Source organism: Diceros bicornis, chromosome 2, assembly GCF_020826845.1.
Source record: "Diceros bicornis minor isolate mBicDic1 chromosome 2, mDicBic1.mat.cur, whole genome shotgun sequence".
Taxonomy (NCBI): domain Eukaryota; kingdom Metazoa; phylum Chordata; class Mammalia; order Perissodactyla; family Rhinocerotidae; genus Diceros; species Diceros bicornis.
In genome coordinates, this window is record NC_080741.1 from 37,716,541 (window position 1) to 37,739,704 (window position 23,164).

At 40.9% G+C, this 23,164-nt stretch overlaps 1 long non-coding RNA gene across 2 annotated transcripts in view; it reads left to right on the forward strand.

Moving 5' to 3' along the window:
- Positions 1 to 23,164, forward strand: part of LOC131413839 (uncharacterized) — a 184,948-nt gene that overhangs the window by 137,202 nt on the left and 24,582 nt on the right. For both annotated transcript variants that reach the window (XR_009222035.1, XR_009222036.1), the window contains exons 2-3: positions 15,709 to 15,793; positions 20,556 to 22,208. This is a non-coding gene — a long non-coding RNA (uncharacterized LOC131413839). The remainder of the gene's footprint in view (positions 1 to 15,708; positions 15,794 to 20,555; positions 22,209 to 23,164) is intronic.

Below are 23,164 nucleotides of genomic sequence, written 5' to 3' on the forward strand. Positions count from 1 at the left end.
CATTAGTCCTACAGGGGGGATCCGGACAGTGTATCACATCACCTAGCACGCTCTCATTGACAATGGAAGCCTTTAGCATCACCTGATTCGGGGCATTGCTAAGCCTGTGGGTGTTTCTTTTTGAGAGAATTTAGCCTGCATTTGTGAATATTTTCCCTTTCGTCGGCACTTGGTACCATTGCCACCTGCGATTTAGGAAACCCACATCGTGGGTAGCCTTCTAATTTTATAATTACCTTTCCAGAATAATAACCCCTTCCAGATGTTTTGTAACACAAAACAGCAAGGGAAATTAATTTCAATTAGAAGGGGAAAAATACAAATTGAAGTGGAGTTGTGGAAAGAAAAAAGCCCAACATGCGCTTCTTTGAGTGTACTTCATTTAGGTAATTAAATCCCTGCAATGCGACGCAAGCATTGGCAGTGGTGCCCTTTAAAGACTGACATTTAAAAAATACATGGCTCTGTGCAATGTGGAGCTGTTCTGGCTGCCCAACATCTGGAAATGAAAGGGGTGGAGAGAGAGGAAAGCAAGGGGAGAGCTTCAAGGGAGGCAATAGAGACACAAAGAAGGGTTCTTCTTTTGTGTTTTCACACTTAAATTTTTCTTGGCATAAGAACATGAGCCTTGTAAAAATGATTCTGAGTTAGTTTCCAGCATTTTGAAGGGGTATTGAGGGAACTGAAGGCAAATGGGGACCTATGGGCTTTTATTGAAGAATAAAATGCAAGGATTCTTCTTGTCCTCTCCTCCCTCCCTTGAATGAGGAAATCATGGATTTTGTTTTCTTTGGCTGGCTTGGCAGAGTTTCAGAGGAGATGGCTTACCATTGCACATAAGGAGCCCGTTTCTTGGGGAGCTGGCAAAGCTGGCAGGCAGCAAGAGAGACAACTCATAAAGGAAAGGGAGCAGGGAAGAGGGACCTTCTCCCATTTCTCAGTTAAGACTCACGTCACCCAGAAGCAGCTGGTCCCCAGGCTCCTGGAAAGGGCAGTGCAGTGTGCGCGGCATTCCGAAGGCTTTGGCGCCCGCTTAATACTCCAAATGAGTTGACCCATTTGTGGATTCGAGTGCTCAGAAAGCTCAACACGGCCAGAGCCTGTTGGAGATGTTCTTTTAAACAGTTAAGTCTCCGAGACGCTGCCACACTCTCTCCGAAACTGTTACACAGCCTCTTCCCCTGAGAGAATTTTTCTGACTTTCTGGTTCTGGTCTGAGACAGGAAACTGAAAACTGTTTGTCAGATTTTTTTCTTCTGGATCTACCCCAAATGTTCCATTATAATGTTAGTTCACCCATAATGAAAGGTGAGCTGACTTGGGGAAAGTGGCATTAAGGGTACAAAGAACTTGGCTTCTCAAATTCTCTGTGGTTCACGTGGACAGCTGGAGAGCGGTTGGCTCTAGAAAGACAGAAGTGTTGAAATTATGCAGGAGAAGAGCCCCTTTAGCTGCAGTTTTTTGGGCTTACTTGAGCTTCCTCATGTTTTTGAAAGGGACAGGAAGCCCAATTTTGTATCTGTATAGATTCCTACATTTTTGATGCTTCTTTTTATTACTTATGAGTTTAAGATCATAGATTCACCTTTTTGGAGCTTTTTACACTCCTGCACACTGATCTGTGTAGTGAGGGCACTGGGTACCTTCAGTGTTATTAGCACACTTTAACTCCTCTTCACTTTGAAAACAGGACCCATGACAAACTTGATTTAACACAGATCAAATTAAATGCTCGGTGTACTCATTTTAAAGAGAGCACACTTCCACTTCTCCAGGAACCAGTCCACACGGTGAATATCTTTTTCTCAAATTCTGGACTGTATTCAATCTGTCATTCTCTAGGTAGAGAGAGCATAAGAAACTTTTGGGCTGCGTTTACATTACCTGTGATTTTTGTGGCCCCTTCTTGCCTTAATACCCATAGGTACATGAGAAAGTCTGAAGTCTATTTCTCTAAGTAGTCAAAATATCCATCATAGTCAGTCACAATTTAATCTAATTTAAAGACTTAGGCTCTTAGGTGTTTAGCCCAACTTTTTTGTTTTAAATAAATTGTGATTAATTAAACTGACTTTATCTTAAAATCTGGACTAGTACTTCCTTTCATGCATCACCTTGCATTTTCATCTTAATTCATTTATCACAAATACTTTTGAGTGTTTATTCTTTACTGGGACCAGTGTATGTCTTGAACTTGCCATACGTTTGAGACTTCAGACTCATATGACATCCAATAGTCTTAGAACCTCTACAGCTGCTAGTTATGAATTCCCCAGGAGCAGGCTTTTGAATAAAGGTGGTTTTCTTGCTCATCTGAGAATTTTCTAGCATTTTCCTAGCCCAATTTTGGGTGGCACAAGGGAGGAGCTGCTGTTTGAATGTTTCTCCTCACTTCCTGGTTATATTGTTCAAGTTATTGCATAAAGACCAAAGACATTTCTCCTATCAGCAACACTCTGCTGCCACTTGCTTTACAATTCCATATATATTCTTCCTAATAAATGGTCTTTGAAAAGGGGGACACCGAGTTTTGGAACAGCAAAGTTTGCTGAGTTGAGTTAATCAAACTAACTTGATAGATGAGCAAACTGCTGCCCAGAGAGGTTAAGAAAACTGCCGAAGATAGCACAGTGGCAAATACAGACTTCCTGATCTCCCAGCCTTGTGTTTGGTGTGGTTTGTACCCTTCTTCCTCAGGACTAATTTTATAAAACCTTCTAAAAACAACAACTTACCAGAATTTTTTCTATTTTATTAGTTACTCTTACTTTATCGTTTTCTCCTTTCTTTGTATCTTTTTGAGTTCTTTTTGTATCTTTAGTTGAACCATGAAGCTCATTAATTTTTTTTTTTTTTTGTGAGGAAGATCAGCCCTGAGCTAACATCTGATGCCAATCCTCCTCTTTTTCCTGAGGAAGATTGGCCGTGGGCTAACATCCGTGCCCATCTTCCACCACTTTATATGGGACGCCGCCACAGCATGGCTCTGCAAGCAGTGTGTTGGTGCGCATCGGGGATCTGAACCGGCAAACCTTGGTCCCCAGCAGTGGAGTGCGTGCACTTAATTGCTTGCGCCACTTGGCTGGCCCCGAGGCTCATTAATTTTTAAGCTCTTCCATTTCTAATATACACATTTAAGAATATAAAATTCTCATTTCTGTACTACTTTAACTACTTTCTATAACTTTCGATATGTAGTATTTTTGTCATAATTTTTTCTAAAGATTTTATTATGTACATCATTATCTGCCCTTTGACCCTTGACATAGTTAAAAGCGTGTTTTAAAATTTCCAAATCTATGGGTTATTGAGATTATCCTTTTGTTATTGATTTCTAATTTAATTACACTGCAGTCAGAGATCATGTCCTCTATGCTTTTCATTCTCTGGGATTTGTAGCGAACTGTTTTGCAACCTTTTATGTGATCTATTTTTATAAATGTTTCATGCTGCTTGAAAAGAATATGTATTCTCTAATTGTTGGGAATGGCATTTTATATAAAGCCATTAGATCAAGTATTTTAATTGTGTTCTATATCTTCACTAATTTTTTATTTACTTAATTAGATACTCAGACGTGCACATTAAAATTCCTATTATGATTGTAGATTTGCTAATTTTTCTTTGCAATTCTGTTAATGTGTGCTTTATATATTTCGAAGCTGTCCTGTTAGGAAAAAAATGCAGGTTTTAGACACTGGAGCCAGACTGCCTGGGTTTGAATCATGGCTGTGCCATTTACTGGTTCTGGACCTTGGGAAAGTCATTTATTTCCTGTAATTCAGTATTCTCATCTGTGAAATGGGCCATGCCCTGGGGGTCATTGTGAAGATTAAATGAATTAATACATATGAAGAACACTTACAAGAGTGTCTGGCCCATAGTAAGTGCTCTGTAAGTGTGGGTTATTATTCTTACTGGTGAATTCCCCTTCTCTCCCTGTATAATAACTATATATCTATCTCTACAGAGATACAGATATCTATCTCTATATCTGTATTTTTTTGTTTCGTGTTCCTTTTCTGATATTCATGTTGCTATACCAGCTTTTTTTCCCCTCTTAGTTGGAAAGATATGCCCAGCATATCTTTTTCCATCCATGTACTTCTAACACTTATATGTCATTATGTTTCAAGTGAGTCTTTGGTAAATAGCGTATGGCCGGATTTATAAATATTCAATCTGAGAATTTCTGTTTTTCTTTAAATTAATACATTTAATCCAATTAATTTATATGATTATGAATATGTTTGACATTATATCTACCTCTTATTTTATGTTTTCTATTTACCATGCTTTTTCTCTGCTTTTTTCTTTCCTACTTAGATTAATAAAATATTCTTTATTGCCCTTTTTAGCTTCAACTGTTTTTGAAATTTATTCATTCTATTTCTATTGTTTTATTTGTTACATTTTAATTTTTAACATGCATAGTTAATTAAAACAACAACCTCAACAATAACCTGATCCTGAATAATTCAAGGGCTTTAGAACATTTTAATTCTGATCTTTCCTTTTCCTATAACCATGTTTCTTTTTTATAGTATTTTAGTTCTGTCTGTTTTAAATCCTCCAAATAAGTCATTATTGTTGTTATTAATTTTATTTTTTTCATTCAATGCTTGCATAACCTTACCCATATATTTACCAATTTCCTTGCTTACCCTTGCTTCTTGCATCCCACTCCTGCCTTAGGGTTGTTTAATTTTTTCTGCATTATTTCCTTTAATACATATTTTTGTTATGACCTGTGAGTTTTCACTTCTGCATCCTTTGTCTGAAAATGACTATTTCCCACTCCTCCTTGAGTCATATATTAGCTGCATATAGAATTCTGGAATGATATTTATTTTCCCTTAGTCCTTTAAACGTATTAATCTATTGTGTTCTGGCTTCTATTTTCACTGGTGAGAAGTCTGCTGTCAGTTTAATTGTTGTTCTTATAGATAATCTATTCTTTTTTCAGGTCTCTTTTATGGTGCCTAAAATGGTTATATGGTTAATATGGTTACACTATATGTGCCTAAAGATAGGGTTTTAAAAATGAATCATTTTTAGAGCTCACTATTCTTTAACTGAAGATTCATGCCTTTCATTAGTTCTAGGAGATGCTCATCTATTATCTCTTGGAATATTACTTTGCTTCTCTTCTCTCCTTTTAAAAAGTTCTGCTTGACATTTTCCACCTTTTTGTCTCATTTATTTCTTCATCTCTCTCCTCCAATTAACTAACTTTTTGAGTTATGTTTAAGCTGTTGTTTATCTTGTGCAGTGAAATTTTAATTTCTAAAAGTTCATTTGCCAATTCTTTTAAAATGTTTTTCTGTTCTTTCCATATGGTTTTCTTTCTTCTTTTATTTCTTTAATCGTTTTAAAGACAATCTTCTAAGAGTCTTTTAAGATTGCTCTTTATCACAAGGTCTATTATGCCTGTTTGTTGCAAACACTGGGTCACTGTCACAATGAGTAATAAAAGTGGTTTGTAATTTTGGATTGTGCACTCATTTTCAGCAGAGCTTTTTCTTTCTTTCTTTTTTCCTGTGGGAGTTTCATGAATGCTGGATTGTGAAAAAGTTGCTTCATAGTGGGTTTTCATTTGACTTATCCAGTTGTCCTAGAGACCTTTTTCTTAGGATCTTTAAAGTTTTTGTTATTGTTTATATCGGTGCTTTGGGATTTTTGCTCCACACCAGTAGTTATAAATTTGGGCTCCACATCCCTGTCTGATATAAGGCCTTGGTCTTTCTTTCCTTGTGAGAGACTTTTTGTCCTATGCAGAGTCCCAGGTGGGGACAAGCTTTCTTATTATTTTCTTAAGTCAGTGTGTATAGTTTTTTCTACTCTTCTCTTTTATGAAGATAATCGCTTTTCCATGGTCTGGTGTTGGGAGTGATTTCTGTTTTGATCTACATCTACATCTCCAATTCCTATGGAACTATTTAAATACAAGATCCTTAGGGCCTGTGTTCAGTTTGACATGCCTCTGGAGTGTCATGACATTGGCACATGATTTTATCTTTCCCCTTTTTTGGGCTCCAAGGAATTTCTTCTTTCTTTTTTTTTTGTGAGGAGATCAGCCCTGTGCTAACATCTGCCAATCCTCCTCTTTTTTTTGCTGAGGAAGACTGGCCCTGGGCTAACATCCGTGCCCATCTTCCTCCACTTTACGTGGGACACCGCCACAGCATGGCTTGCCAAGCAGTGTGTTGGTGCGCGCCCGGGATCCGAACCTGTGAACCCCGGGGTTCCACAGTGGAGTGCATGCACTTAACTGCTTGCGCCATTGGGCCGGCCCCTCTTCTTTCTTTTAACCTAAGCTATGCATTTAATTTTTTTTCTTTTGATCAATAATTTCTATGTGGTTGGATTGATTGGAGGTAGGAAAAGGGCTGTGTTAGCTCAGTCTACCATGTCTCCAGAACCCAAAGTCCTGAGATTTATTTTTTATTATGAAAACATTAAAAAATATAAAAAAATCAGAGGAAAAATGTCAAGTTGGAGAAAATATCTGTAAGATACGTGATATAGGATGTTAATCTTTAATAAAAAGGGGGCCTATAAGTCAACAAGAAAAGATGGACAACCTAATAACAAATTGGATGATTTTAATAATAGAGTGTGAGGAAACTCAATCTTCGTGGTAATCAATCAGATGCAAATTCAAATAATGAAATACCTTATTTTAGCTATCAGATTGAAAAAATTTAAAAACAATTATAATGTCAAGTGTTGTTTAAGATGTGGGGATATGAGCACTGTTAAACACTGTTGATGTCAGGTGTGAGTAATTTTTGGAAGGACAATTGGGTAATATGAATGAGAAGATTTAAGAAATGTAAAGTATTCTTTGGCATTATCACTTCTAGGAATTTTTATTAATGACCTAATTAAGTATGTATGTAAAGATTTATATATAAAGATGAAGCATTGTTAATAATGACTAGTAACTGAAACAAGTTAAATGTCTACATAAGGAAAGTATGGTATATCCATACAATGAAATATAATAATTAATTAAAACAATAACACAGAAAAATTTTCACTAGAATTTAAAAACGTTTAGTATATATTATTAATTAAAAACAGATGGCAAAGTAAGAGATACAGTAGAATCCATATTCATCTTTATTTATTTGTATTTATATGCTCTTAAATAAATCTAGAGAGGCAAACACCAATATGTTAACTGGGTATTGGCAGGGTGGGTGATTCTTACTTCTTTCTGGCTTTTTAAAAAACCTGGACTTCATATATTGTTTGTATAATTAAATGAAGTTAATTATTATAGTATATCCCTACAATGAAATTTTTTGTGGCTATTAAAATCTGTGATTCTGAAGAATATTTAACAATATGTGTAATGCTTAGAAAATAGTACAGACATAAAATAAAGTAGGATACAAAACAGTATATTTTCTATATAATGGAGTATATGAAAATGCATATATACATATGAAATGAAATAATAAATATATGACTATTATTTGTTTAGTCATTATTAACATTAATATCAACAATGGTTATTGTTAATGGTAGGTATATTGGTGGCTTTTCTTTCTTCAATTTTGAACAATATCCATACATATTTTTATTTTTGTTTATTTTTTTCTTAGTTCTTTTTTTTTTTTGAGGAAGATTGGCTCTGAGCCAACATCTGTTGCCAATCTTCCTCCTTTTTTCCTTTTTTCTCCCCAAAACCCCAGTAGATAGTTGTATGTCGTAGTTGTACATTCTTCTAGTTGCTCTATGTGGGACGCTGCCTCAGCATGGCTTGATGAGTGGTGTGTAGGTCCACGCCCAGGATCTGAACTGGCGAACCCTGGGCCACAGAAGCGGAGCACACGAACTTAACTGCTACACCACTAGGCTGGCCCCCATGCATGCTTTTATTGATCAAAAATCTATTCAACTACAGGGTTGGTTTTTTTTTTTTTTTTGGTGAGGAAGATTGGCCCTAAGCTACCGTCTGTTGCCAATCTTCCTCTTTTTGCCTGAGGAAGAGGGTCCCTGAGCTAATGTCTGTGCCAATCCTCCTCCACTTTATATGTGGGACACCACCACAGCATGGCTTAACGAGTAGTGAGTAGGTCCATGCCTGGGATGCAAACTGGTGAACCCCGGGCCACCGAAGTGGAGCCCGGGAACTCAATCATTATACCACCGGATGGCCCCTCAACTACAGTTTTACTCCAAGAGAGGTGGGAAAGAGGCCTGTGGGAGAGGTGGGGGCCTGTGTGGAGAGGCCAGTAGTCTCGTGACAGCAGCAGAGGAGGCCGGTGGTGGGGCCCATGGGCCTGCCTGGGTTGTCTCCCTGGCCAACCTCTTCGTTTCTGGAAGTCCTATAAGCTTAAAGGGTTAAAGCTTTTTACAATTTCCATCTGCAAATGAATGAGATTAGTCTTCTTAGAGAGAATTTGAAATGAGAGTTGCAATGGCATCTGAAAAGCTTAAAAAATTAGTTTTCTGGGCCGGCCCGGTGGCTTAGCGGTTAAGTGCGCGCGCTCCGCTGCTGGCGGCCCGGGTTCGGATCCCGGGCGTGCACCGACGCACCGCTTCTCCGGCCATGCTGAGGCCGCGTCCCACATACAGCAACTAGAGGGATGTGCAGCTATGACATACAGCTATCTGCTGGGGCTTTGGGGGGAAAAATAAATAAATAAAATCTTTAAAAAAAAAAATTAGTTTTCTTAAATGCCCATGTAAATCCATCGTACCCCAAATGTTTATGGAAGCTGTGAGAGAGGTAGAAACTTGGATGAAGTGGCCCAGGGCGTTCTTACCCTGGGGTTTGTTTAGATTTGCCCTAGTGGGCCCAGGGGAGCCAGGAGGCCTCTGAGCAGAACATAGGAATTTAAGTAAAACGTGCATCTAGATTGTGTAGTCAACCTCTGTTCTTTTGAGCTGGCAGCTTTCCTGAGATCTGAGGAGACTTCGGAGAGCTTCAGCTGACATACGTGCTCCATGAAGCAGGCAAGAGCAAGATTTGGTAGAGCATCTGCAAGGGCCACTGAGGAAGGCTCTCTACTCATCAGTCCAGTTAATTTATTAACCCTAGTGGCTCTCTACCCATAGCAGTGGTTGATTCACCTGGTGGCTGTGCAGTGGAGTGACTAACTAGTTCAAAGGGCTGTGAGCAGAGCCCATCTTGGTCAACACTCTGAACCGTGAGACACTTGTTAAAAAGTTGAATTTTCTAACTTGCAAGCATTTATAATAGCTGATAGAGAACTACCAGGCTTCCTTTAATGATTACAGGGGACTCATTTGACATGAGTACATTTACTCTTTGAATTCAAAGGGATGTTCTTAATCCGCTTACAAATGAGTGTGTTCTTAAACATTTGCTTGGCAGTTTTGTGTTTTAGAACATTCTTCAGAAATTATCAAAAATCACAGAAGAGAAACTTTCTCTACCATAGTTGAATTATCGTAGTTGTAGATGAATGCTACGAAGAGGCTGGTAGGCTTGCGAGGAAATCAGCAGAGAGCTGCCCTCTGCATGGGGACCGGGTGAGTGTGCAGATCTCTGGCGGGAGTAGCTCTCTGCAGGGATGCTGTGGAAGTGCACAGAGTGGTGCCGGGCCCGGGCAGGGCACAGTGGAGAGGCTGTCAGTAAAGAGAAGCTGACTGGAGACTGCGGCCGGCCACTGTAGCTCTTGGGGGACTCTCGCAGTGGGCTGGTCTGAACTTTGCTCTGGACCTCCAGTTCTGGTCACAAAACTTCTAACACATATGGTTAGAATATATTCTCTTCTTTAATAACACACATTATGAAGAAAGTTGAAGTCTTTCTATTCTAGGCAACAGAAAGCATAAGAAATACTATTTGTAAACTGAAGAGAATTTACTGAGTATCTTTGAAGTTCTCATTTGTATTTTCCCCACACTGAAACTGTGTCTTAGACAAAATCATGTTGGTTATGCAGAATTAAGAAGTGAGTACACCCACATGTTTGGCACACATGGGGTTTCTATTTCACAATCTGTTTAATCTTTTTGCATATTCCAAGGGAGGCTCACTGTAGGAGTATGTGTGTCTCTTCGACTTGCAGTCAAGTTATAAAAGATATCTAGGTCTAGAGTTTGAAAGCATAGGAATAAAAATACTCGAATAAAACCAGGGTAACAAACTCACAAAGAAAGAAAGTGTTGGCTTCATTTTCATTTTCTTGCAGAGTTTGTAGAGTTCCTAAGACCCAGCTCAAAGCATTCTCCATCTTACACTGAAGACTAAAGAGACCCTCAAAGATTTAAAAATTTTCCTTGGAAATTCTTAATGGACCATGGGGTCACTTAATGGGAAGGAAAAGTAGGGAATTACCAAATTCTTTGAAGACATTCTCTCTCTCTCATCCATTCACTCATTTATTTATTTTACTTATTTTATTCTCTCTAATCCCAATTTTCTAATTCTATTCCCTCTCCATAAGCAACCAATCTAAGATTTTACAGTATGTCCTTTGGTTTGCTGCTGAGCTCTCTACTCCTTGTCTTGTTGTTTTATGTGCTTGTATTTTAAATTTATGTAAATGGTATTTTGGAATAAATCTTATCGTGTCCCTTACTTTTGTCCCTAAGCTCATTTTTGAAAGATCCCTCTAGGGGCCAGCCCGGTGGCGTAGTGGTTAAGCTCAGTGTGCATCTTAAAGGAAATGGTTTCGTTCGATTCCCAGTACTCTTCTTTTTGTGGTTTGCTAAGAGACTTATTTTCCCATGAATAGTTGCTGAACTTTTTCAGACTCTTTTCCTGCATCAACTGAGACAAATGTATATTATTCTTTCCCTTCTAGTCTATTAAGGAGATCAGTTACATTGCTGGTTTTTCTAATGTTGAACCATCCTGTTAAGTCTCAGATAAACCCTACTTGAGCTTAATGTAATATATATATATATTTTATTTTTTGTGAGGAAGATCAGCCCTGAGCTAACATCCGTGCTAATCCTCCTCTTTTTGCTGAGGAAGACCGGCTCTGAGCTAACATCTATTGCCAGTCCTCCTCCTTTTTTTCTCCAAAGCCCCAGTAGATAGTTGTATGTCATAGCTGCACATCCTTCTAGTTGCTGTATGTCGGACGCGACCTCAGCACGGCTGGAGAAGCGGTGCGTTGGTGCGCGCCCAGGATCCGAACCCGGGCCACCAGTAGTGGAGCGCGTGCACTTAACCGCTAAGCCACGGGGCCGGCCCAATGTAATATTTTTGAAAACCAAGGGTGTTTTTAGAGCCTCCGTTCCTACATCATTTTTTTGGTAAAGCCTTTCTAGTCTACCTCTTTTTGCTCCCTGACCTACCATCCTCTGCCTTCTCGGAGCCCTTTGGTATATTACTGCTACAGAACTGACAGTGATCTTGCTTGTTGCTATTCCTCTCCTCACTATACCATTAGATGGGGAAATATCTCATGTTTCATTTTTTAAAATAGTTTTTTAAAGGTATAATTTATATGCCATAGAAGGTACCTGTTATAAGTTTACAATTCAATGCTTTTTAGTAAATGTAGCGTTTGTACAACCATCAACACAGACCAATTTTAGAACATTTTCACCCTAAAACATTCCCTTCTGCCAGTTTGCAGTCAATTCCTCCTTCCGCTTCCCATCTCAGATTACCTCTTTATCTGGTGTGTTTGTCTCTGGTAATTTGTCTTTTCTGGACGTTTCATATAAATGGAAACATATAATATGTTGTCTTTTGAGTTGGTCTTCTTTCACTGAGCATTATGATTTCGAGGTTTATCCATGTTCTAGGATGAATCAGTAGTTTGGTTCTCTTTATTTCTGAATATGATTCCTTTGTATGGACATATCACAATTTGTTTATTCATTTAATAGTTGGTGGATATTCGGAATGCTTTCAGTTTTTTTAGCTGTTATGAATAATGCTATTATGAACATCTGTGTGCAAGTCTTTGTGTGGACGTATGTTTTCATTTCTCTTGGGTAGATTCCTAGGAGTGGAATTGCTGAGCCATTTGGTAAGTTTATGTTTAACATTTTAGGAAACTTCCAAACTGATTTTCAAATTGACCGTACTGTTTCACACCTCCACCAGCAACGTGTGAGGGTTCTAATCTCTCTACATCCTCACTAACAATTGGTACCGTTTGGGGGTTTTTTTTGATTGTAGAAATTCTAGTAGGTGGGTAGTGATATTCAATTGTGGTTTTAATTTTCATTTCCCTAATGAGTAAAAATGTTGAATATCTTTTCTTGGGATTATTAGTCATTTGCATATCTTTCAGGAAGTGTATTCAAATCTTTTCCCAATTTTTTTTTTTTTTTGTGAGGAAGATCAGCCCTGAGCTAATGTCCTATGCCAATCCTCCTCTTTTTTTGCAGAGGAAGATTGGCCCTGGGCTAACATCCATGCCATCTTCCTCTACTTTATGTGGGACACTGCCACAGTATGGCTTGACAAGCTGCGCGTTGGTGCATGCCTGGGATCCGAACCTGTGAACCCCGGGCTGAAGCAGAGCGTGCACACACAACTGCTACACCACCGGGCCAGCCCCTTTTCTCAATTTTTAAGTTTTGTTGTTTGTCTTCTTGTAATTGAGCTTTAAGAGTTTTGTATATATGTGGATATGTGCTTTGTAAATATTTTCTCTCAGTCTGTAGCTTGTCTTTTCATTCACTTAGTGGTATCTTTTGAAGTTAAAAAGTTTTTAATTTTAATAAAGTCTAATTTATTATTTTTTTCTTTTATGAGAGTGCATTTGGTGTCATGTCCAACAACTCATTGCCTAACTGAAGGTCATGAAGATTTTCTCCTAATTTTTTGAGTGTCTTGGATCTGTAGGTTAATATTTTTAATTAAATTTGGGAAGTTTTGGGCCATTATTTTATCAAAATTTTTTTCTGCTCATTTCTCTCTCTTTTCTTCTCCTTTTTTCGCCCCAATTTTATTGAGATTCTCCCTTTTCTTCTTAAGGAACTCCTGTCACACTGTGCTAGTGTGCTTGATGTTGTCCGCTGGATCTTTGAGGCTCTGTTAATTTTTCTTCAATCTTTATTCTCCCTCTTCTTCAGATTGAATAATTTCTGTTGTTTTCACTTTAAGTTTATTGATTCTTTCTTCTTCCATCTTATATCTGCTATTTACCCTTCTAGTGAATTTTTTATTTTAGTTATTGTACTTTTTACCCCCAGAATTTTTATTTGCTTCTATTTTATATTTTCTATCTATTTATTGAGGTTCGTTATTTTTAGATTGTTGTTGTCATATTTTTCTTTAATTCTTTAAACATAATTTCCTTTCATTTTTTGAATATTCTTGTAATAACTACTTCACAATGTTTGTCTGCTAAATCCAACCTCTAAGGACACTCAGAGATAGTTTCTACTGTCTGCTTTTTTCCCTGAATATGAGTCACGCTTTTCTATTTCTTTTTATGTCTCATAATTTTTTGTTGAAAACTTGAAGTTTTAGATAATATATTGTAGCAAATCTGGATTCTTAATTTTTCCCTGTGAGGTTTTTGTTTATTTAGTAACTTTCCTATGAAATCTGTCTCCCTTGTAGTATGTGGCTGTTCATGTCTTTGCTCACTTAAAAAAAAAAAATATATATATATATATATATATATATATATATTCTTGTTTTTATTTTTAAGCCTGGTTTCCTGGGGTTTGTCCTTGTGTCTACCTAGCTTAGTGGCCAGCCAATAATTCTTCAGAGGTCGTATTTATACCCCTTTAGCCAGTAAGGCTCCCACCCAATGCTGATGGATCTGTGTTTTGTTTTGAGAACGCATCCAAAGTTCAGGCAGTTTGAAGTCTGTCCCGGCTTTCACTTTTCATAGGGCTGTCTCTGGTCTCTCCTGCACATGTATGCCAACCCAGGTCAGCCCAAAATATGTGGAAAGATTATCAGGTGCCTTTATGAGTGTCTCATTTCTTTTATTTCCCTATTAAATATCTGGCTAAGTTCTCTAGTTCACTGTTTGCCCCAAACAGGACCACTGCCTCAGACTGTTGTAACGCCTGACCTTCCTCATTTGCTTGTCACTGAGATTGCTACTTATCATTCACTAAGTACCAGATTTTCAGCTTTAGTTCCAAATCAAGTCATCCCTTTCTGGCAGCGAATATTCTGTTGGTAATACACAGCCTGCTTCACCTGTTAGAACTACTGTGCTAACTGATCTGAGAGGTGACAGGAAGGTTGATGGGATCAGCCCCAGGCAAATATGTTGCAGATTCCCACTGTTCTTATCCGAAGTCAGTAGTCTGTTCTGAATAAATCTTCTCAGTTTGTTGTATGCCTTTGGTTGATGGCCAAGGTCCTGAGATAGCTGTTTTGGTAATATTGTCCAGTATTTTAGATGCTTTCAGGGAGAAGATTGGTGACCTCTTCCATCTGTCATGCCAGACAGAACCTCAATCGTTGTTATGTCTCTAGAAACTATTTTCCTATCTGTTACACAAACAGTTCTCAATCTATGGTAATCGATCTCTGATATTTAAAATGTGATTTGCCTTAAAGGTCAATTCCAGGCAAACTTCTTAGGTTGAGAGTTTGCCTTTAGAGAAAAAATAGCAGTTGAACCTCTCAACCAAACTCTACTAAACCAATTCATGATATTAACTGATGTAATTGTATAATTTAATTAAATATTATGTAAGCCAATGAACATTGAGTACGAAAAGAGAGATGTTTCTATGAAAACAAAATTGCATGCTTTGAAAATTCTCAATAAAGGCGAGTTGCTAAAAAATTGCTGTTGGATTAGGTGTGGGTGAGGCAACTATAACTTATTGCAGAGAAATATAAAAGTATGGAAGGATTTTGCACTCAGATTACCTCATACTTGTCCTTAAATTTTCACTTTGCTTTAACAAAATGGAAACTGGAAATTGTAGATGATGGTTATGAATGTAGCCTTTAAAGGAAGATGTTGGAAAACTTTTATGAATGTTCTAATATTTGAAGAAAACATCTTGGCCCTACATAAAAAGTTAGCAGAAAAAAGCACGTTTATATTTTAAGTTACAATAAATTATTTAGGGTATTATGTATCACTGTTATTTTTTTATGATTCCCTGCTTTAGCTAAGTTTTTGATTAAATAAATTATTACCAATCCCAATCAGAAAAGCGGGTTCTCTACTCTTCCATAGCTCCAGGGACATAGGGAGGTCTTGATTAGGGTTGTTGCTAGCTGCCTGCCTGGGAGGCTCCTGCAGACGCTGAAGTTGGCCTCTTGAGTTAGCGTAAGGCTCACCCTTCCATCTTCCACTCCATAGAAGAGGGAAAGAAATACAGATTTGGGTGGGGACCATGGGTAGTCTGGAGCCATTGCACCATGTCAGAGAATCTTCAGAGAGATGAGCAAACAGCTTCAAGCTCTTTCACCTGGTTGGCAACTCTTGTTGATTCTGTGTTGATGATGCTGTGAGAGGAGTCTGAAGCTGCTCCTGGTCTCATCCTGGGAAGACCCAGGAGAGAGCAGCTTTATACCTTACGAAGAAATAGTATCATTTCCTTGACTTTGTCTTTCAAGGTCAAGGTTAGTTGGTGGTTGAAGATTAAGAGGGACCAACCAAGAACCTGCATCCAGGGCCCTGAAGGAGCTCTTTGAGTGACATGGGGCCATGCAGTCTAGCCCAACTCACAAAGGCAGTGTTTTTAGACAAGAGTTCAAGGCTGAAAACCTGTGGCAATGATGGTGTGCATTCACCCAGATTGTTTTCTCTTCCTCTTTCCCTCAAGCACCTGTGGTGACCCTCCCGTGGCTGTCAATGAATCATGTATCTGGATTCCATATCAAACATTTCCCACCATCAGGGAGACAGATGTGAGTATCCTGTTCCCCACTTTATGCATCAGAATTTATTCATCCCAAGTCCCGCTTCCTCAGCTAATCTGAAAACACCTTTATGCTGAAAAGTTAGGGAAGATTGTCTTAATATCTTTATTTTTGAATAGACAGATCTTTTGAAGACAAAAAGGGGTAACATGAATGTGGGGTTTTAGGCACTGATGTTAGTTGATGGGGGAGAAAATTTTAGGTTGGCAAGACTTTTAGCGCTAGTCAAACCATGTTACAGGGGAAGCTGCTTGTTTTTTCTAGACTCCAGACTAAGGCAGAGCTACCTGTAGTGGCCAACATGAAAGAATGAAGCTGAGAAAACACGTGAGATTGTAGTAGTTTTGAAAATGTGGTTATCTTGATAATGGATTGAGAGATCATAGGAAACTTTTTGTGTGTTGTCCAAAAGCGTTGTGCTCATTGAAATTTATATATGCACATCCATTTGGGAAAAAAACAAGTGTGGGAAAGGCAGAGTTTTAGAATTCTTTGCCGTATATTAAGTCTCATGGCTTAGCTGCTTTTCATTTGCTTATCAAGTCTGAATCTAGGTCTTGGTTCTTAGACTTTTGTCCACAGTGAGGAAACCAATGAAGCTTTGAATGAAAAGTGACCTTACGAAGACAGTGTGGCCACTCTCCCTCCAGAGGCACTTGACTCAAGAGAAAAATCTTAATAAGGGTGCTGAGGTCCTGGAGGGCTTATGGTTTTCTGGAAGAGTGGAAGTTTGGTGTGAAACTTGTAAGAGAGCCACGGATGAAGAGGCTACGAGTTTCCTGCTGAGAGTCGGAGCAGGGCCTTTCTGCATCTTGGGGCAGAGAGGAAAAGAGAAATGGCTTGACTCACCTCCTACACCCTTTTGCCTCCTGCTTCACTCTATATCCCCCCAACCCTTCCTCTGCAGGCTTTTTGCACCATTACCCAGCGAGGAAGGAGAGAAAGGAGCCAATAGAAGAGAGGGAGGTGCGTGGGGCTCATTTGGAATGGGTTTCCTTCTCTTCCTCTGAAAATAAAAGCTCTCCCTCAAATGAAACAATGCCACTTCCTCTACTCTTGCCTCACCCTGCCTGAAACCTACTTTCTCCCAAACAGCACCCCATCGCTTTATTTGTGTTTCCTTTCTGGCTTGCTATTGATAGAAGGTATTTCTATTCTCTCTCTGTCTCTCTCTCTCTCTAGCTCTGTCTCCCTCTTCCTTTTTCTCTCTCTAGCTTCTGGCTCTCATCTGGTCCTGCTGAGAGAACATAATACCGCCTTATTTATGACTCTGCAGTCATTTCCATGGCAACCGACCCATGGCCCAGGTATGAGCCTGTGCCTTCACTGTAGGACTGTGCAAGAGAAAAGACCTTTATTAAAGCTGAGTGTCAGCGGGTCCCCCCCCCCCGCCCCCCGCAGTCCTTGCCCAGCGGGGAACTTCTGCAGGAGTCAAAGGAGGGACACATGAATCAAAGGCAGGGTTCCCAGCTTTCTAAAAATTTCCCCACTGTAAATGAAATACCTGCAGTGCAGTGCACATACACGCACATGTGTACACACACACACACACACACACACCACTTCTATTTCTGGACCTTCAGCTACATAGCATTTTTCCCTTTGAAGGGAATAAGTTTGATGCTGTGGCCTGGAACAAAAGCTTGTGTTTGAAGTGAGAGATGGGCTTAGCAGTTCAAGCCTCCTGTGTGTAGGCTGGGAGTAGGGGAGGGAGTGGGGACAACAGCAAGGGCAGGGATGGATAATGTTATGAGGGTGCTGATGTGGGAATAAGAAAGAAATTTTAGAGCCCTTAACTCAATGATGACTAAGAGATAGGGAGAAAAGAGGTTTTGACTGGGGAGTTCTTAAAACAGAAGCTCACAAAGTGTTCATTATTGTGCAACTTGACTTCTACACACTAGAATGTATGAAATGGCAAGGGAACCTACTATCTCTCCTCACTTGCCTCTCCTTTCTTTCTTCTATCGTTTTTCTATGGGTCTCTGCTTTTTGTTCTATTCCACTTTAGTCTGGGTCAAGGAATGTCATTTTGGGAAGATGCTAGAAAAATCCTAGTCAAATTCCTAGGGCCCCTCTTTCTTTCTCTCCTCTCCCTTCCACCAGAGCTCTTGAATCCAGGTAAAGAGAAGACAAGGAAAGAGGTCTGTTGCCCATCACTCCTGAGAAATGTCTGCTCGTGGAAAACAAATGGAACTTGCTTCAGTCTAGAGCCAAGAGGGTACTCCGGGTTTGCACCACAATCAGGATGAGTTAATCTTTATTAAGCAGATGTACAGAGGACCAGCTCGTCTCCATAACATCACCATGGCCATCCGCTCCCCGTTTCTTTTATTGATCTGCCTGTCTAAATGAGTACTTCTAAACTCGGTGGGAGTTTTCCAATTAGATAAAAGGCACTTCATGTCGCCTGCTGCCTCCACGCTGCACTAACAGCCCCAAACCAAGAGAGCATATTCAAGACTTCTTGGCAGAACAACCTGCTTTAATCAAGGCGGCCCCCTCCCAAGCACCCTCAACTGCAGGACATTTCTCTTAATATGTGGAAGTTTTCTTTATTGGAAGTGGAGAAAAATGGGCTGCTTCTTCAGGAGTGGGGTTTCAAGGTGAGCTGTGTAGTTACTGGAGAAGATGCATTACCCACTCTATGGGTTTGTGTTTTAGAAAAGGCAGTTTGGCAATTATTTTTGGGTCAAGCAATGACTCAAGGGTTTTCAGATCTCTGAGACTCCTGCTAGGAGCTCTGGCATTAGAACCTGCACAGCCTCCTGGGGGGTCCTCCCGTCCCTGGGTGAGTCACAGCTTGGGTAGCACAGTGTTCTGAGGCTCTACCCACTGTCAAGAGGGCCAAAGAGAGGCTGGAAGGGTGGTGCCACAGAGGTGAGCCCTTCCATCCCAGGATGTGTGTCACTGTCCATTGGAGAGTATAGGTGGTCCGAAGCCTGGACATCAGCAGGGGCCTCCCATGGCCCACTGTAGCTGGTCCAATTCTTGACGTTCAAAGTCCTTTTTGCAAGGCAGCCTCGTTTCTCCTGCTTCTTAACCCTCTCTGTTCTGGCCCGGCTCATCTTCCACATAGCCAGGCGACCACGTTTTCTGACTTTTGGTCATCCTTTTCTTCTTACCTTAAAAAGCTGCCCTTACCTGAGAAAGGGAAGACTTTCTCAGCTACCGTCTCTCTACTTCCTCCAGATTCCTTTCATACTGTTAGTATTGTCTTGCTTTCCTGTCCTTCAGTGAGTGCTCACCATGTGCCAGCCACCCTGCTGGGTGGTTTACATGCAATTAACAAAGTAAAACCTCGCAAAGTTACTATGAAGTTGGTGCTATCGCTTTCCCTATTTTACCGATGAGGAAACTGAGCATAAGCACCTTGCTCAAGGTACATCGGTGTGATTCCACCCTAAATTCTTAGTTTTTAGCACGCACCATCAAGGATGAATAATAATCATAATCGTAATGAAAATGGTTGCATTTGGAGCCACATGGCACGATCACGTTTGCACGACCTAAGGCTTAGCAACAACGATCTTTGACTCCGAGGCCTTCCCAGGTAGAATGACTTACGCCAGCAGCCTTTTCTGTCTCCTAAGCACCAGTACTTTTATTGGAGACCAGTAAAGCTTTCCTGTAGCTACTGTGGGTGCAGATCTCTGTGACAGGGCTGGGGGAGCCCGTTTGGTGGGGACCGTAGAAGGTCTTGTTGGACTATGATTGGCAAAGGATTTGCTCCTCTTACCTGTTGAGCTTCTAAATGGAAAGCCTTGGATAATTAGGCTTTCTTATAACTTTCACTGTCTCAAGAAACTTGGGCCAAGTTGCCCTGGGATGGGGTCAGGGAACATTTACAAATACTGCCCTCAAAAGTAGTCATCTCTGCCAACTTTAAACCAGTGTTTCAGGAAAAAGCCCAGGCCTCTCAATTCAGATCCCCTCTCTCTCTAGACAAGTCCCTTCTCCTGTTTATATTTCTCCCAAAGACAGGAGACATCTTTGTTCTTTTTCTTTTTTCAACAGTCTCCATCCTGGAGGTCTGGAGTTCATGTACCAATCTCCAAAATTACCCTTTACCGTTCTTCCTAGGAAGGTAGATAGGTTTTATGCAAATAAGATTTTTGACAGCTCATACAGGTAGGTCAGATCTATCAAGTCTGGTGTGATGATTAGGTGCCTTCCTCCATACCCTCACCTCAAGTTTATTATCTTGGCTGGCTTGACAGAACCCTGAAGGTGGGGGAGGTAGGCAGGCTCTTCTGTAGCCACTGCAGTCCTGAGCAGTGGGCTGTGCACACAGATGTCCAATAACCACTGTCCATGTTGGTGCATTGTGAACCCAGAGCAAAGCTGAAGGCTAAGGTATGGAATGTGGTAGGAGGTCATTGATAGCGAGGTGACGGCTTTGCCATTGAACCTCGCACCCTTCCCTCCATTCTTGCTCCTGGCTCAGGATTTGAATAATCCCAAATCGCTGTGCTGTCTAGACCCAGCAGAGGAGGTGGGGTGTCTCCACTAGCTCTCCCTCCTCCCTTCTCGTTCCCCTCTCCTCCTCACAGCACAATCTCAGAGGAGAGGCACGGCTTGATTCCTGTTTGCCTGGGTGGCTTGGGTGGACAAAGCTAGGTCCTCCTCTGACCCATGATAATCATGCTGCCAGTGTGAGGAGAGCTGGAGCGGTGAGGAATGACACACCTCTTGAATACTGAATTTCTGGGTCTTGACTTCTCAGCGGTGGCATCTTCTCTTCCATCAGGCACCGTCACAGCATCATTTCGGCTGCACCTGGGGAGTCAGAGTCAGAGAATGATGGAGCTGTGTTGTTCTGAAGCCTTAGGCACCTGCTGCTCAGAATCTCCATGAAGCCACTGCAGAAGGCTCTGGAAAGAGGCACTTGACCTTCCCTTACATCAGAAGAGAGAAGAGCCAGGGACTAGCATTGGAATCAGTGCCCATTCTAGCTGGAGGGGTTCACTTTTGCTCTTGAGAAGAAACAGAAGTGTTTGAAGATTCAATAAAGCTTCTGTTCATTATCAAACCCCAGCAGGACTTTATGATAATTTTTATAACTTCTTCATTCAAAACTCTGGGTGCTTTGAAGGTTAATAACTCGTGTTTATCAAAACTTCCCTTCAAGGAACTCAGAGAGCTTTGTAATTCAGCAGCACCATAGGACGAGGGAACAAGAAACAGGGAGAGGATGAACAGATGAGATTATTCCAATTTAGGAGAACTTATAATATTAATAGCTCCAACAGGAAGTTTAAGTGTTTTAGAAAATCGCAAAACAAGTCGTGAGCCATCCAGGAAGAGATCTCTTCACAACGCAGCACTGGCAGCCTCAGACTACCATCTGGCTCTACTACTGTGAACTCAGGGGAGCTGGACCTCTGCAGCTCACGTTTCTCATCTGTAAAATGGGACAATAAGTCCTACTTCTGTGTTGTTGTGGTATTAATGAGGTAAAGGAGAAAATGTACCAGCACAATGCTCGGCACATCGTTAGTGCTTGGTGACTATTACCTCCCCTCCCACCTTCTGTAGGGAGCCACAGACTATCCCCACGTCAGAGACGCAGGGATGTAGAGGGTGTTGGAGGATGAGGGAACAGTGATCATTTTCCTTTTCTGGAAACTGACATCCAAAGGGTACAACCCAGTTTTGTGAGAAGACTGACTCTCTCTCCCCAAAATCTGGAACAAAAGGGTCTTAAAGTCATATGGAGAAGAGAAAAGGAAGGACCCATACAACCAAAGGATCCTTAGGAGCTTTGCTGGTGATCCTTAGGAGCATGACTGACTGATGTGGGGAGCCAAGGCCTGCACTGTTCCCACCCAGGCTCCCCCATTGCACGTTCTGAACTAGACTTGGGTAAGAAAGAGAAGAATCCTTCTCTTGGTTCCTCTGTCAGGTCCTTTTACTGATTGTGGGCTCTGTCCATCCATGGGAATCCATGAGATGATTGTGAGAAGCAGAAGCTGTGGACTTGCAGCCAGAGGTCTGAGGTCCCTTTTGGTCCCCCTGCCTGAGCTCGTCTATCTTTGGCACACTCTAGCCCTGGAAGGCTTTGCTAGACATCTTGCCATTAATGGTATTGCTTGGATTCACCTCCTCCTGTCCTGCATCTTAGAGCAAGTGAATTTTGGACTTACATTATTTGCATATGTCAGCCAGTGAAAAGATAAAGGCAGACGATGCCAAGGAAGAAGATGGTGGAGCATCACAGGTGGTTCTGGTGATAGAGAAATGATGACTAGGAAGTGGCTGTCATGTTGCTTAATCTCATGGCCAACTTATATCATCTAAAAAGAGTACAGAATAGTTCTCTCAATTCCAACGGGAGCCACCCTCAGCAGCAAGACCATCTCACGGACGCCACATTCTCAACATGGTGTAGATACAAAAGAAGGTAAGCCTGATTTTGTTTACTGATAAGTAGACCCTTCTGCTTCTCTATAGACTAGAACTAATATTCAAAGTTTAGAAGAGGAAGCAAATTTTCTCTGTTCTCTAGCCTCATCTTGAAGCCACACAGATTGCTCTAGTGTCTCTCGAGACACACTTCTTTCCTGGGTGTTACCCAGAGAGTGATGAAAGCTGCCTGCCCTGGCTCTGAGCTGAGACCTTGGAGCCAGGCTGAAAGCTGTCCTGGGACACTTACCTCTGAATGTCTCAACTCCAGGAGTTTTAAATCTCAGTCACAAACATTTCAGAAGCGTGCTTTTTTCTGCACCAGTTGTATTTGTTCACTGATTAACGACCCAGCCCATGACCTAGCATTGCTATCGCTGTTGACTGTGTAATTCTCCATTTACAGATGGGCTTTGTTTTTCATTGTTCTCCTGGGCTCTCATTGGGGAACGTTTCATGCAACAGCATAAAGCACAGGTGTTCAGGACTTGTGCAGCACTTAGGAGGGAAATTCAAGTTACCATCCAACAAAGAGATGACCTCCCAGGCTGGGAGTTTAGAGGAGGCTGAGTGAAGAGCAGAACTTGGCTCTTAGGTTAATGGGCACTAAGTCAGACCAAATTTAGTAGAGTGAATTGTAGAACCTGTGAAATGGGGGGAGAAAAGCCACAGGACCAGTCTGAGAGGGCCCTGACAAAGTTGCTAGCCAATGGGTATGGCCAAGTTTGGTTGTCAGGTCTCAGGTCCACAGTCTGACTGGCCAGAGAGGATTGCCCAATTGTATCTGTCTGCCAAGTGCTTTGCTAGACCCTGAGCTGCCATTCAGGGACAGGTGTGCCCTGCTAGTAAGTTGGGTTCTCCCTGGCTGAGAGGCCGCTAATTAGTCCTGAGGGAGAGAGATTTCTAAGGCCAGACATGTGTAAGGAATCCTCCCTTCCCCAGTAGTTCTCGAGT